The sequence below is a fragment of the Archocentrus centrarchus genome, chromosome 14, assembly GCF_007364275.1.
Source record: "Archocentrus centrarchus isolate MPI-CPG fArcCen1 chromosome 14, fArcCen1, whole genome shotgun sequence".
Classification (NCBI taxonomy): domain Eukaryota; kingdom Metazoa; phylum Chordata; class Actinopteri; order Cichliformes; family Cichlidae; genus Archocentrus; species Archocentrus centrarchus.
In genome coordinates, this window is record NC_044359.1 from 16645152 (window position 1) to 16659032 (window position 13881).

Sequence of the window (13881 nt, forward strand, 5' to 3'; positions counted from 1 at the left end):
GTGAAATAAAATAGAATTTAATAATTTCAATGGCTACCTGTACAACCTGTTAGATGGATTGCTGTTTGTTCTCTGCTGACATTGTTTTGAACAGTACATGTGAGCTGTCCCATCAGTTGACCATGTAAGCTGATGGTAACGTTTGAGACTGTCTGTTTTTCTGAACTCTTGTTTCTGGTCTGTATCAACAAGTTATCGTCCAAAGACAAAATGAACTCCACTTCATCCCCTTCAGAGGAGCAGCTGACTGTCATCTGTGCTGGTGACAAACAGTTGTGAGATACAGCTGGTTCTGACACAGGAGCTGAAAGACAATGATATAGGTGTAGATAGTCATGTAGATATAGATGCAGTGCTGATTGCAACAAAGAATCCAGTGCCAGTTAAAAAATCTTAAATGTAGTGGATAGCTAAAATTCACAAATTATGTTTGAGAGTGAGAAAATAAGCATGCAGCTGAAAACAGCAATATTATATGAAAATAATATATAAATAAAATCCAGAAACTCTGTAAACATGTACCTATAAAACTGATTAACATAAGAACTGCAAATTTTAACTTTCAGACACACATTCCTCATCACAAACACTTTTAAATTAAATATAGATTTTTTGAAAAATAATTTGTATAATTTATTTATTCATTTATTGTATGTAAGTTTTTATTTCCTCATATAAAAATTCTAACATTTTCATTGTCATTTTTTAGCTTTACAGCACATTTTAATGTGAACATTGCTATTACACATTATTTGAAGCAAATAACTTTTTTTTTCCTACCTAGTATATCCAGATGGATGTTTTTTGTGTGCAGCAATTTGCCGTCAGTAGAATTGAAAATATCCACCTTGTACTTGCCAGAGTCTGTTTTTGTTATCTTGTTGAGCTTAAATGTTCCATTTATGAAGAATGTAATACAATTATTAAATTTCTCATTTTTACGATATGATGAATTTACGAATGTTAAAATGTGCTCTGTATTCTTTGTCAATCTTGTTTTTTCATTTGGATTATTAGGTAGGTAAAAAATGAGTGGTTCCTCAAATACCCCAAAACACTTCTGGGGTCCAGGTTGAGTTAAATTGCATTCCAAAGCTCCTGAAGGAAAAAAGTAAAACGTCACTATACAAAAAGGCAATTTAATCATGTTTCTTTACATGTGATATACCTCATTAATACCAGCAACTATTTACTAAATTGAAAATGATATAGTCTGAATATATTTTTACTGATTTCCATTCTCAGTGTTTGAGAATTTTAGAATGTAGCTGCCTAAAAATCTTGTCTTTATGTGTCAGTAATATAAAGTATTACAAAGATAATGAACAATAATAAATAATAAAGTAACATAATTAATGGTTTTTTTTTAATGACTATTCCAATACAACTTGAATAATAATATTAATGAAACAGTTACACTATGTTACATAATGCAAAATTATATGAAATATCAGCACATTTAATAAATAATGCTATAAAATGTTTGGTGTTATTGACTTTCAATTTTAATATAAAAATTTTTAAATCTATAATAACTGTGTTCAACAATATACAGTAATTTGTAATTGGTGAAATGCACCTTGTACCAGAGCAGTGGCTGCCAGAGCTGCAATGATCCCGTAGACCAAAATCATTTTCTGTTCTGAATCAAACTATCAAAACTGTGTAGTGGACAACCTAATTCAGTTTTATTTGGAAAGAAAGAAAGAAAGAAAGAAAGAAAGAAAGAAAGAAAGAAAACATTACACTTAGCTAATATAGATAATATGTATGGATTATCAATATAATTAGAAGACAGTTTTAGAGGTAGGGGTTTAAAAAGGTTATACTATATAAAAAAACAATGTCAAAATGATGAAAAGTAATGAAAAGTCAAAATTGTAAGAGTGACTCACCGCATTTACAATATAAGATCTTCTTTGGAAGTTATTGACCAGCCTGTGAGGTTTAGACTGAGGGTGGTCTATTTCTGGTCTTTTTGTCTTGTGTGGAGAGAATCAAGGAAGCAGTTATTTGCATTCACCAGTACTGAATGAATTTAGAAAGCATGTATTTAGAGTCATTGAAGCACTACTTAGGAACTTAACTGGCTTATCATGACAATAGTTTCTGAGTTTCATGTAGTAGTTGGATAAAGCCTGATGACATAAGTTAGAATATTTTTTTAAACTGTGTAACTATTTGGTTTTAAAATTCTAAATATGCATTTAACACATATAGCAGTCTAACTTTCCAACTGCACTAACAACTTAAATGATACAGTAATAACAAAAAAAAATCATCTCAGATGATTAAACTGTTGGTATTTAGTGGTATGCTCTACAGTATATGTAAGGAATTAGCATCAAGCCCTCCTTTACATATGGAACGTGTCCATATGTATATCATTATAAAAGACTAATCTTGATATTTCATCAAGACACAATGAATCCCAGTGTCAATCGCACTAGACAAAAAAACAAACAAAAACCCAAAAAATGCCCAAACCACCTCAAATGGTTCCTTTCGATGTGGAGGAGCAGAGCTCTGGTCTGATCTCCGACTGAACAACTGAGTTCCTCATCCTATCTTGAAGAGAGAGAGCGCAGACTCACAGGAGTGGCTGTAGGACTGTAGGTTGCTTTGCGGATTGGGCTGGAGGTCCTGGCAGTCCTGTCATGTGTTGACAATGGTTATAGGGACATGAAACATCAATGAACAATCCATTTATCCTTACAGAAGCCATTTATTTTGAAATTTACTCTGAGCTAACTGAGAGTTCAGAGTAAAACAAAGATCAAAAGAGGGGGTGGGGGATCATGAGATCATAAATGCACTGAGCTGCCATTTCAGTAAGTGGGGAAACACATGTGCACTCAAAAATGAATGTTGTATTACTTTAAACACATATGTCCCCTGCATTCTGAAATATTAATCCAGGGTTATTCATTCATTTATTAATGTCAGAAAGGCTATTTGAACTTTCTAAATAGATTTTGGTTCAAAACTGTATACAGACACTTATTAGGAGGGCATTCTTGGACTGGCCCAAAACTGACCTAGACCATACTGTGAAGACATAGAATATGAAATCCATTGTGGTGGTATACAGAGGCAAAACTTGTCTTTGTCCAAAAATTTATGGACCTAACTGTATGTGGGTTGTGTTGTCTGCATCATTAACTTTTCCATTTTTCTCCGTTAAAAGTATAGCACCTGCAGTATACCCACATTAAGGTTAGTAAATAAAAAGAAAATATACTTATTTTCCCTTTTAAATTGTTACTTTGCAGACCTTTACACAGAGAGTAATGTCATCAAGTGTGAATTTTTAAAACCTACATTAATATAAGGTCACATATTTATTATTCAGACCTAAGTAGCGATAGCAAAATCCTGAAAATATAACAACAAAGCATGTGGCATGCAGTGAGAGCCCTTTACTGTAACTGAAATGTACTTATCAGAATCACAGAAGAGGCACCATTAAAGCTCTTTTTTTTCATGACCTGCATAGTACACTCAGTAACATAGTCTAGAAGCTAACAGGAAGTTTCACATTAAAATGAAAACTAAATGTGTGATAGTTTGTTTAGACCGCAACTTGTTTCATTCTCACTGTCCCTGCTTCACACACAGGATTGCACTATGGTCTCTATATTTTTATCTACAAAGAAGAAAACAACACAGATACAAAGTGGTTGAAAGAGATGTGGTTACAATACTTTAAAGTGGACTAAACAGTTTCAAAAAAATTAAAAAGCATAAGCAGAATTACATTATACTTTAATATTCAAGACCCTTATGTAGTGGACAGTAGCACTGTTACATGTATTCATTTAGACTGTTAGTGTTGCACTGGAGACATTGACTTTTAGCTTAGAAACAGTTTAGTATCTAATACAAGATCTGTCTGTTATCCAAAAACATGCGGTAGTATCTGGGTAATAAATATAACAATCCTACACCCCGTCATTAAAAATGATACTTATATCACCTTTGAGCTATATATAACTTTTGGCAGTGGGTGGTGGGGGTGCTATGTACAAGTGTAGTATCTAAAGCGAAAAAAGTCACCATAATAAAATGCAGAAACTTGTTGTAAATTCACAAACATGCTTTATATTATTATTAGATGAGTCTGTCTTTAAGGTGGCAATAATTAAATCATTACTTAAAAAGTCATCACCTGACCCAGCTGTCTTAGCAAATTATAGGCCAATCTCCAACCTTCCTATTATCTAGAAAAAAAGAGTACCGGTAGTTGTAAAACAGATAACTGATCATCTGCAGAGGAACGGTTTGTTTGAAGAGTTTCACTCAGGATTAAGAATTCATCACAGTACAGAAACAACATTAGTGAAGGTTACAAATGATTTTCTCATGGCCTCTGACAGTGGACTCCTCTCTGTGAGTTCCATGCTAGGACAAATTCTATTGACATTATACATGCTTCCCTTAGGCAGTATTATTAGCAGGCATAGCATACATTTTCATTGATATGTAGATGATACCCAGCTTTATCTATCCATGAAGCCAGATGACACACACCACTTAGTTATACTGCAGAAATGATGACCTCTAATTTCCTGCTTCTAAATTCAGATCAAATTGAAGTTATTGCACTTAGAAAGATGGTGTCTAACTAAATACTTCTTCTGGATGGCATTACCTTGATCTCCAGTAACACTGTGATGTCCTTCAGTGCACATATTAAACAAACATGTAGGACATCCTTCCATTTGCAGAATATCTATAAAAAATTAGAAACCTTTTGTCTCAGAGTGATGGTGAAAAGTTAATTCATGCATACTTCTAGAATCGACTATGGTAATTCATTATTATGAGGAAAGCTCCCTAAAAAGCTCTCAACTGATTTAAAATGCTGCAGCTAGAACACTGAAAGTGTCATGGAGATTGGCTTTTCTTCATTGGCTCCCTGTTCAATCCAGAATTAAATTTATTCATTCCTCTCACATATAAGGCCTTGAATAATCAAGCACCATCTTACCTCAAAGTACTATATTACCACAATAAAGAACTTCACTCTCAGCCTGCTGACTTACTTGTGGTTCTTAGGGTATTTAAAAGTAGGATGAGAGGCAGAGCCTTCATCTTTCAGGCCTCTCCTCTGTGGAATCAGCTCCCAGGTTGGATTCGGGAGAGACACCCTATTTTTAAGCTTGTCTTTTGTCCTGTTTTCATTACTGTTATGCTACCAAAATCCCCTTGGAATCTGTTTAACCCTTACATGGTACACAAATGTGAGAACCACTACTCATATGATGGTTTAATTTTCTCACAGGCAACAAAGTTAATAGTAAACTAAAACCAGATCTCAATTTAATCACCTTTGGAATGTGGTGGAATAGGAGATTCTCATCACGATGTGCAGCTGACAAATCTGCAGCAACTGCACGATGCTTTCATGTCAATATAAACCAAAATCTCTGAGAAATGCTTCCAGCACCTTGCTGAATTTATGCAACACAGAATTATCAACTACAAATAATTCTGTTACGGTTTTAGGCCCATGCAACAACCACTTAATATCTTACAGATCATATGGTCTGTATGTTATTGCTTCTGGTTACTTGTGGAAAAACTTTGACCCCATCATGTGGTGGGTGCTGATCACTGCTTACTTGAAACTCAAACTTGTCTTATACAAGTGTTTTTTTACAGTTACTAATTAAGGTTACAGATGTTACCAAACTAACATATCTCAGAACAACATCTATTACAAATGAATACATGAAATGAAAGAATGGAGAAAAAAAAAGTCCTGACACAACCTTCCCCATTTATTCAAGCTTGGGGCCAATGCTGGGAGTATACTGGCTTGTGACCTCCTGTGGCTGGGTTTCATGTAGATTATACAAAATATTAAAATTATGTCAAAATGTTATTTAAAAGTGTGCATAAATATATATGTCTAAAAAATAAAAAAAAAACTTTATCATCCATCCATTCATTTTCTTCTGCTTATCCAGGGCTGGGTCAGGGGCAGCAGCCAAAGCAGAGAAGCCCAGACCTCTCTCTCTCTCTCCAGCCACCTCTTCCAACTCATCCAGGGGGACACTGGCATTCTCAGGACCAGCTGACAGATATGATCTCTCGAGTATGGCCTGGGTCTACACCACACCCTCCTCCATGGTAGGACTTGCCCAGAACTCCTCACCCAAGAGATACCCAGGAGGCATCCTTGTCAGATGCCCAAACTGTCACAACTAGTAGTCAGGATTACAAAGTGGACCCAAAAGAAGAAGCAGACAAGGCGGTTTGAGTGATTTGCAAACAATTTATTGAATACAAAACCAATGAGAAGGCTAGTGTTGGGAAATATTTTTATCACCCAATGCTGATATTTAAAGTTATTATTCCTACTTCTGTTTATTTGCAACTAAACTGCTTTCTACACTGTAATAAAGTGCATATTGTGTGTCTAAAAGTAGTAGGAAGATTTGAGGCCTGTTTGAATTGCTCTTATTTGTGTTCAGGGACCAGAAGCTCTGCTAGCCCTCCCTAGCAGTCTGCTGTGGCCAAACAGGCCCTCTCAGATCATACTCAAAGCATACTCGTCTTCTGCTCTAGCCCCGTGATGAACCTGTTGCTCATTCAAATTCATGCTTAAGGGTCTCAGCTCATAAAACTACCCCTTTTTGAGTTCATGTATAGGACACCAGTCATCCTGTTTGCCCATTTTTCAATTTATACTGGGAATAGGGATAAATCTGTCCAGTGGACCTAGCCATAGGCTACCTTGCTTATGTAGCACAGCCAAAGATTTTGGAAATGCAAATCAAGAAAGTGTAAATCTGTCCAAGCAACAAGTCTAGGGGCAAATTGGGCCCCACTTTCTCCCTCATATCTGATCTGTGTAAGTGTGGGCAGTTGTAAATCCTTCTTAAGGAGTACCATAGGATGGCCACAAGGAGGTTGTTTCTGACAAATTATTGTGATGAATTTTTCTTACTGTCTTGTTGATGTATGGAAGATGCTCTGGGATGTTTGTGCCTTTTCACATAATGTCAGTAGAATTAATGACAGTTTCTAATGTATGCTTACAAAGTGCAGACTCAGCACAAATCTTAGACAAAGAAAGGGAAACAGTATAAATACCAAGGTTAGAAGAGGAGAGAAGATGTAGTGACCGTCTTTGTCCGTGTTGTCTGTTTTTCCAGCAACTACTAAGGCACAACCTCCCGGGAGGGCTTCTTGCTTTTACTTTTTGCTTTTTATCCTCTGTTTTTTGTGTTTGTATATTTCTAAGTACTAGTAACTTTTTGCAACAGAGCTTGCTCATCACCATGGATCATTTGGACAGTTTGATTTTATTTGGACTCATACTTAATCTTAGCACGGGCTCTCCTCGGTCAGAGGGTGTGATGAGGAAGCCGGGGCATGATCAACAGGTTCTTTCTTCTTTTCTGTTACTCTGTGTGTGTATCTCAGTCTTCACTATGCTACTGTCTGTGTCTTTTTAACTATCTGTGTGCAACTAAGATGTCTAATAAACAGCCTGCATCAGAACCTGCTCAACCCTGTGATTTGTTGGTAAATATGGTTTTAATTTGCGGTCAAAAAGAAACATGGAGACCCCTAAAATGTATCCTACACTAGCAACAGGGTCTTGCAGAGTATTCCAGTGAGGTGAAAGGTTATCGGCTGCGTTCATGGGACACAAACTCCAGGGGCAGGGGTGACTCTCTAGGCAGAGGAGGAGACAGATTATTATGTGATCCTTGGAGATGGGGAGTGAGCTGATAATTCCAATCAAAAACAGACAATCTTACTTGAATCCAGGAACTGTCAAATCCTGGAGGAGAAGCACCTAATGGCAGCAGGGGATAGTCTGGGGGATGGGTGCCGGCAGGAATGGGTGCGCGTGGAGGGTGGTCCGTACGTGGTGGCACACGAGCGGGTCCAAGAGGGCGGGCAGGCGGGCGGGCAGGCAGGCAGGCAGGCGGGCAGGCAGAGGTGAGTCAGAGCTTCCTGAGGTTACATGGAGACATAAACATTAAACAAGAAATGCAAACTGTGACCATCGTGGTTAGGTAGGAGGTCATTACCACCATAGTACAAAGACACTCTGGCAAAGACCAAGGCTTTAACCTGGACCTTAAACATGAGCTAATTGCTGCATAACAGGAAACAGGTGTGAAGGATTGCCCAGCTCCAACCTCAGGCTCCGCCTCAAGGAGGTAGAAAAACACCACAGGACCTGCCCCCTGGAAAATGAGAAGAGAGAGAGCACCATCACAACAAAACCCCTGCATCCTGACACAAACCACCTTAATTGGCTCCTTTCGATGTGGAGAAATAGCGGCTCTACTCTGAGCCCCTCCCAAATGCCTGCACTCCTCACCCTGTCTCTAAGGGAGAAATTATTAGAAACACAAAGAATTGTTTCCACAACATGACTATAAACTGGAGCCTATGAAATACAAATATTGCATCAATAAATGTTTTGTTTTAGGGTCGTTTTTGATTGTTTGTATTGTTTTGTTTTTTGTCTATAGAAAATGCTATTACATAATATACTACATGTACATTGATAGTTCAGTGAAACTAAGTATTTCACAAAACTTTTATACATACTGTATTTAGATGGAAGAAGTCATGCCTTTACTATTGTTTAATGAAATTACCATTAAAATGTGATTATGCCATATGCACTTTCTCACTGACCTCTGTGCCACTAACAGCGTTAATGGGAAACAATCATGTTTAAAGGCATGCTTTTCAGTATTTTCATAGACAGCATTGAGGTCTTCTATAATTATGGAAATCATACACAGACATACAGTGCTAGATAAAATGTATAGTGGTCACACTATTTTAAGTTTTAACTGATCTGGTATAAAAAATAATTTCATTACAGTGTACTTTGGAGTGTCATAGTTCCTAATCAGTGATTTACAGTCTATACAACAGTAACATTTTCACATAGAGTCATCCAGACTGTCAGGGTTGCACTGGACTGGCTGGCATTTCATTTAACCACTTAACTGGCAGCAAATAAAATCACCTGAAAAAACTACATAACACCCTCTGGTTATTATTGGCTCTGAACAACCCATTTCATAGCCTATTAATCGGCTGCGTCTGGTCCGCGGGCCGAATGAAGTGCATTTATATGGCAGGCTAGACCCGCCCATTTTGACTGACACCTCATTCGGCCAATCATGTTAAGAAATGGGTTTCCCAGAGCCAATAATACTCAGAGGGCGTCACGTAGCTTTGTCAGGTGATTTGGTGCAGCCAGTTACATGATTGGCCGAATGACGTGTCAATAAAAATGGGAGGGTCTAGCCTGCCATATAAAAGGGACTACAAACGGCCCGTCACCGGGCCCTTGCCAGTTAAGGGGCTACACTCAGTTACATATTTGAACTTTTGGTTCCATCTTTGCTCAAAAATGGTCACCACATGGCAGTGGCATGTGGTGGTTTTTACAGAAAGTTATGCAGAAATTAAAAGTACTTATTGCAGAAAAATGTTTTCCATCCATGAAATAGAGACACACAGTCTCCCTCAAATCCAGGCCTTGAGGGCCAGTGTCCTGCAGCTTTTAGATGTGTCCCTGATCCAATACACCTGAATCAAATGGCTGAATTATCTCCTCAGTATGCAATCAAGTTTTCCAGAGTCCAGCTAATGACTTCTAATTTTGACTCAGGATCTAAAAGGTGCAGGGCACTGGACCTCGAGGCCTGGATTTGAGGATCTCTACTCTTCTTCCACATAATATTTAATAGTTGAAGTGTACCTTGTGCCATCAGACCAAATAAATAATAAGCTAAAGCACTAAATTGTTTTTTCTGAATGACTTAACAGTGTGAACTTATTTTGTTCTTCCACATAATATTTAATAGTTGAAGTGTACTTTGTGCCACAGCGGTCACTGCTGGAGCTGCAGTGATCATGTAGATCAAAATCATTTTCTGTTTAGACAGAATCTGATTGTGTTGCATGTTTGCAACCAAACTTATAATGGATCAATTGTAATTTATTTTTAGACTTAGAAAAATGTCTCGTATGTCAATAACTGTTGACATACGAGACATTTCTGTGCTTTTTAATTAATGTCACATCACAGCAGTCACAACTGAAACAGTCACTCACCATATTTAAAATAAGCCGTCTCCTTTGCACATCATTGCCTGGCCTGTGCATTTTCCACTGAAACTGGGCGGTATATTTCAGGTGCTTTCCCTTTGTGTGGAGAGAATCGAGGAAGAAGATATTTACATTCAGACCTACTGAAGTACTAGACTCACTGTGAATGTAGTTACCAAACATAATAATAAGAAGACATTTTATTTGTGTCACGTCCTGGGCCGTTTGCCCAGCGTTTTGTGTTTAGTTTATTTCCTGAGCTTCTCCTCCCAGTATGTTTGTCTTGTTCCCCGTGTTGTGACTCGTCTGCGTGTTCCTTGGTTTATCACTTCCTGTTTTATTTTGTCAGTATGATTTCCCTGTGCTTCGTGTCTAGTTTTGCTTCCCCCCGTGTGATTAGTTTCATTTGCCTCACCTGTTGTTCCCTGCTGTTTCCTCTTGCCCTGATTACCCATTGTGTATTTAAGCCCTCAGTTTTCATTTGTTCTCTGTCGCGTCGTTGATGTTTTGTGCCCGCATGTTCCTGTGTTCCCGGTGCCTGCCCTTCGTCTCCCTGTGCCTCCCTTCCAAGGTTTTTGTATTTGTGTTTCCCCGTTGAAATAAATCCCCTTTTAAGTTATGTTTGCTTCTGGAGTCCTTCATGTTGGTCCTTCCTCGTCCGTTTCCTCCCCGGCCATGACAATTTGTAAGCCAACGGTGGGCAATTTTAGTAAGCACAAGCAATTGGGATTGGTGTAATCCTCCACAGCAGTCCCAGTTTCTCATGCCACCCTTTGGGAAAATGAAGTGCCTGCTCTTGATCTAAACTGTCAGGAATGACTGGTTGTAAATGTAACCATTGTTGCACCTTAGTTACTGTACTTAAAACTTTTGGCTCCATCATGTGGTCAAAAATCATCCTACATTTGAAGCTTGTACTGAAAACTATCTGGTTGTACACGAAAAGAAAGGGTGCAGTTTTCAGAATTCAATTCAATTTTATTTATATTGCAGCAAATCACAACTGCAATCACCTCAAGATGCTTTATATTGTAAGGTAAAGATCCTACAGTAATACAGAGAAAACCTCAACAATCAACCCCTATGAGCAAGCACTTGGTGACAGTGGGGAGGAAAAATTCCCTTTTAGCAGGAAGAAACCTCCAGCAGAACCAGGCTCAGAGAGGGGCAGCCATTTGACGCAACCAGTTGGGTACGAGTGGAGGGAGACAAGCTGTGGGAGGGTTCAAGTTCACCTGATCCAGCACTAACCATAAGCTTGATCAAAAAGGAAAGTTTTAAGCCTAATTTTAAAAATAGAGAGGGTGTCTGTCTCCCGAATCCAAACTGGGAGCTGGTTCCACAGAAGAGGGTCCTGAAAGCTGAAGGCTCTGCCTCCCATTCTACTCTAAAGTATCCTACGAACCACAAGTAAGCCAGCAATCTGAGAGCAAAGAGTTCTATTGGGGTGATACGGGACTATGGGGTCTTTAGGATAAAATGGGGCCTGATTATTCAAGACCTTGTATATGAGAAGAAGAATTTTAAATTCTATTCTGGATTTAACAGGGAGCCAATGAAGAGAATCCAACAATACCATTTTTCTTCTCTCTTGTGCATACCTCTACCTCATAAGTATGCACTGGAGAGAGACCATCCCTGATGTAATCCCACCCCCACCTTGAACCTATCTGTCATTCCTACCACATGTCCTGCACCACCCTCAAATACTTCTCTGCCACTCCTGCCTTCCTCATAGAATACCACACTCTATCATATGCTTTCTCTTGATTCACAAACACACAGTACAACTCCTTCTCTATAATTCTACATCAACACTCAAAGCAAAGATCACATCTGTAGTGCTCTTTGGCTCATCAGTTTTATCCCTCTGTAGTTACAGTTCTACCCTTGTTCTTGAAAATCAGTTCACTTTTTATCCATTCTTCAAGCATACTCCCACTTTCCAAGATTTTGTTTTAAACAATCTGGTCCAGTATCTTCTGGCCTAGACATCTCCATACCTCCACAGGTACTCCCCTGACACTGCCTTCCAGTCTCCCATCTATTTCAGTTTGCACCTTCTGCGTAGCATATAGTCCACCTGTGCACACCTTCCTCTATTCCTTTATGTCACCCATTGTTCTTTTCTCTTCTTGAAATATGTGATCACCACAGTCATTTCCATCTTTTTTTGCCACCAGGATTGGGGCTGGCTGTGATGGTTGTGTGTTTTTCCTTTTCTTCTTTTTCAGGTGGAGGCGTAGGCTGGCTGGGTCTTCTCCGCCTTCTAGCGCAGGCTAGGCGGCACCTGACAGTCATGTATTTAAGCTGGGCTTAAGTAATCGTATAATCATCTCCATTTTGCAACCTGTGACTCTAGAAGCCTTACATGAATCTTTTCCTTTTTCATTGTAAATAAACTCATTTGTAAATTGGTTGTTGTGTCTGCCTATTGGGTCGAGCAACTAATTGTGCATTATGACAAAATCATCTGTCCTTTCACATACTCTCCTTAACATCATACCTACTCAAGACTTCCTCACCACGTTGGGCGCTTTCACCATCTGTTGAAATCTGCTCCAATCACCACTCTCTCTCTCTAGAAACATTCTCTACCATATCATCCAACAAGTGTACACTGTTTGCTAAATGACTAAATTGTTAAATTGCCAATATGTCTTGTTTCTTCAGACTTTAGTCACAACTGCAGTCACCTCAAGGTGCTTTTATATCGTAAGGTAAAGATCTTTACAATAAAGATCCAATAAACACTACCAAATAATATCTAATATCCCTCCTCATATCATTCTGGCTGTTAGGTTTTCATGTCAGAATAAGGTGCCATTAGCAGAGAAGGTATGGTAAGTTTTACATGGGTGCAACCCACATACTAAACTCCACAAATGCATTTTCCTTACAAATGTAGCATGATTTAAGGGGAAATCAACAGGCTTTCCAGTGGTATAAGATTTATTGCCAAGAAGTATTGTTACAACAAAGAAATAATGATAACAGCTTTGAATTTGACAGTAAAGCAGAATTGATGTGAAGAATAAACTGAAACAGTCACAGAAGAATAAACTAGCAGCCAAATACCCTGGAAAGCAGAGAAGTGAATACAGATCTTATTGAACTTAACGCACAAATACCATGTGGGTTATGTTGTCAGCATCATTGCCATTTTTTTTTTCTGTTAAATCTGTACTACCTGCACAGTGGGTGATTACTAAATGAAACGAGAACATAAGCTTATTGTACATTTAAATTGTTACTTTACAGACCATCATCACGTGTAAATAATTTTTTAAAAACCTACGTTAATGTAATGTCATATAATTATTATTCAGACCTAAGTAGCAATAAAAAAAATTTGAAAGTATGACATCAAAGCATCAATTGTGTGGCATAGAGTAAGAGCTCTTTTCCTGTAATTGAAATGTGCTTCTCAGAATTGCAGTAGACATACCATTATAGTTTTTTTCCCTCTTGCCCTGCATGGTACACCCAGCAACATACCAAGTGAAAAGTTAACAAGTTTTTTTTAAATGAAGCTTAACAGGAAGTTTCAAATTAGACATGAAAACCAAACCACGTGTTTAAACCACAGCTTGTTCCATTCTCACTGTCTCTACTTCAGGCACAATAACAGACCAGGATGTACATTTTTATCTTCATAGATGAAACACAACACAGAGATACGTGGATAGAATGAAAGATAAAGATGTGGTAAGAGTACCTTAAGGTTGACTGAATGATTAAAAAATAAATTAAAAAGCTTATACAGAGTTACAGTATATT